The sequence below is a fragment of the Pteropus alecto genome, unplaced genomic scaffold, assembly GCF_000325575.1.
Source record: "Pteropus alecto unplaced genomic scaffold, ASM32557v1 scaffold47, whole genome shotgun sequence".
NCBI lineage: Eukaryota > Metazoa > Chordata > Mammalia > Chiroptera > Pteropodidae > Pteropus > Pteropus alecto.
The window spans coordinates 384,576-387,575 of NW_006440131.1; positions in this window are offsets into that span (position 1 = coordinate 384,576).

Genomic DNA, 3,000 nt, shown 5'->3' on the forward strand with positions numbered 1-3,000 from the left:
TCAGAAAGAGCAAGAAAGAGTAACTTAGTTGAATACTAGGACTATACAAACAAATATCACAACTAGGAATCTAAAACACAGTTAATAAGACAAAACGATAGCAAGTTAAGATAGATAATTTAGGTCTATACAGGCCTGGTCTGCACTCTTTTGCAGAAGCGGCCTACTTTTCAGATGTCTACGTCTTTTCTTCCTGGACAGGCAGGGTCTCAGTCATTCTGTTTCTTTTGAAAAGTAACTAACTAGAAGGACTTCTTAGGGTCATTCCACCTAAAACACAGTTAATAAGACAAAACGATAGCAAGTTAAGATAGATAATTTAGGTCTATACAGGCCTGGTCTGCACTCTTTTGCAGAAGCGGCCTACTTTTCAGATGTCTACGTCTTTTCTTCCTGGACAGGCAGGGTCTCAGTCATTCTGTTTCTTTTGAAAAGTAACTAACTAGAAGGACTTCTTAGGGTCATTCCACTTAGGTTGATCAGGAACATGTTGATTTTTCCATGTTTCAACAAGTAGGTAAAGGAGCACCTATAGACGCTCTACATATTTTATAATATCTATTTTTTTTTATAATATGGTCACTTTCAAAATTACAATAATATTTAGTTTTAAAGAACGATCTCCCATATCACATTTCATAAGGGCTCAATTGGAGCTTGCTTCTAGGGATTATTCATACCATAAGCAGGGCAACTGATGATATCTTATCCCCAGTTAAGTTTGTTTCTTGACATTATTCATCTTTTCAGTCTTTCTCATAGACTGAGGCCTCCATTAAGCATGTTATTTTCATTGTATTCCAAGGGTCCTAGACACTTAACATGCTACCTTAGCTATGACTTTCCTGAAGGTGGTGGGGCATTTTTAATATCTTGTGGGAGTACCATCCAGGAATATTGTTGTTTTATATTATTCTCTGGACTGTTCCATTCAAAGGAAAATAGTTTCTGTGACTCAGGACTTAGGAGTATGCAGTAAAAGGCATTTTTTTAAGTCCAGAACTATAAACCAGCAAAAGTCTTCAGATAAAGTAGTCAGGGATAAGCACCACCAGATAGTTACAATTTGGTCAAAGACTCTAAAGGAGTCTTTAAGCCCTGCCATTCCTGGTCATTATCAGTGAGTTGTGGCATCTGTCAGAAGGTTTTGGAGCAAGTTTCTTTCCTTATCCTTCAGGAGCATTTAGGACATTCTCTTCTTTAATTGAACACTTGTTAAAAATATGCACATTGTAAAGGTAGATAGCCTTTCCAGTCAGGTGGAGAGTCAGGGTTCTTACCATGGTTGTCTATTTCCTCCAGCAAGCATATTTTGAGGCTTGATTGATCGTTGTTAAGAACTGTGGCAAGCTGTGAAGCTTGTTGCCTCATATCACGTTGCAAACTTCAAAAATCCTTCAAGGAAGGTGAATGGGTCTTTTGTTCCTTCACTAACACTGAATTTCTCCTTGCTGGAGTCTTCCAAAATGTGGAGATTCTTCATTTTTTAAGGATCATCTTGGTAGGATGGCATGTTATTCTTCTAATTATATTGACTGAGGTAGAAAAGGGGGAGTACAAGATCAACGTAAGGATGATCTTGGTCATCTAGACATGTAGAGATTTGTCTTCAATGGATATTACCTTACCTGAGGCAGAGTAGGCCTTGGGCTGTATTGAGTATTACAAGAAGTAAGGGGAGGTGAGGGGATCCTGTTTCTGTCTTACTATTCAGCAGAGAAAGGTATAGGACTGGTTGTGTGGCCCTAGGAGGATTGTTGGTGGGAGCCTAGGCACTACTCGCAGGAATTCCCAATTCATATGGTGGGAGAATTGCAGGAGTCAGTGAATGAGGAGACAAATGTAGTAAATCAAGATCATGGTTTGGCTCTGATTCAAACCAAACAAACTTTTTCTGAGGGTCTTCCTACTGAAGGACTCATTTTCAGCCCATATCTCCTCTGTCTCCAACTGACACTGGGGCCAGGCAGTGTTACAAAAGAAAGCCATCTTCTTATTCACAGATTCATAGCTAACTATTTACCAATGTTGAAGAATATGGTCAGGTGTACTATTAACATTCTCCATTTTGAAAGATTTCTCAGGACAATTGGAGCAAAATGACACAGAGCAGATTAAATAAAATTTTACTACAGTCATTTAATATTTAACCCCTACTAATCAATTCTTAACAGATAAAACAATCAGACAAAGAGAAACATAGACAAAGACAAACCCTGGAACTCTAACCTAGGTTTCAGGACTTTAAGACAGCTTTCTTTGAGTACCCCAATGGCTATAATGTCTCCTCCAATTTTATCCCAAGAGTGAGACTCTATCCCACAATCCTGACAATGTTATTAGACAATTTAGGCACAAGTGCAGTTTAACAAGGTTACTCACTCAAAAGATGTTTGATATCCAGAAGCATTTTCTTTTCCCAAAAGTTAAAGTATGAAGTAGCAGTGGAGGAGCCAGGAGGGTCACAGAAGAGAAAGCAGGAACCCAGGAAGCGATCCTATAGACAAATTGGTTTAGGTGGTCACTCAGAGTCTGTTGCAGGGGTCCATGTTCTGCTAGTGGCTACAGTGCCAAGGACATGTGGTCACAAGAATGAAGTTCCTTCCTAGTTGTCAAAACTGTTGACAAAACTGTTAGCAGTTTTGACAACATATTGTTTTATGTCAACAGTATTAACATAAAAGTCAATACTATGGCATCAACTTTTGAGAAAAGAAAGATATTTTATTTGTGAGTTTGTCCAACAGGGAGACAGGAGGCAAGGCTCAAACCTATCTCTCTGATTCAGGGTTTGAGATGGATTTTAAGAGGTTTCATTACTGGACAGATGACCAGGTTCTTGTCAACATCATGAGAAAGAATTCAGAACAGACAGCAAAAAGTGATGAAGCAACAGATCAAGTTTATTGGAAGCAAAAGTACACTCTTAAAAGTGAAAACACACTCTGAGACTGAAGAGTGGGTAAGCTCAGAGTGAGCTGCTCCACTTTGTGTGGGTTT